The following is a 215-nucleotide window of genomic DNA, read 5'->3' as shown; positions in this document are numbered from 1 at the left end:
GAAGCTGATCCTGAACCTGAAAGGACTCTGAATAGGAAACTAAGAGAAGCTAAATTACAACAATCCAGAGGTAACCTTTCTGAAATTTTCGAACAAGAGAAGGAGATGGCAGCCGAACCCAACAACAATAATGCAAGGAGGATGCTTGGTGATTTTACAAAACCCACGTCCAAGTTTGATAGAAGAAGCATCTCAATTCCTGCCATTGGAGCAAA

This window comes from Arachis duranensis, chromosome 4 (genome assembly GCF_000817695.3).
Source record: "Arachis duranensis cultivar V14167 chromosome 4, aradu.V14167.gnm2.J7QH, whole genome shotgun sequence".
Classification (NCBI taxonomy): domain Eukaryota; kingdom Viridiplantae; phylum Streptophyta; class Magnoliopsida; order Fabales; family Fabaceae; genus Arachis; species Arachis duranensis.
This window is presented reverse-complemented; position numbering follows the sequence as displayed.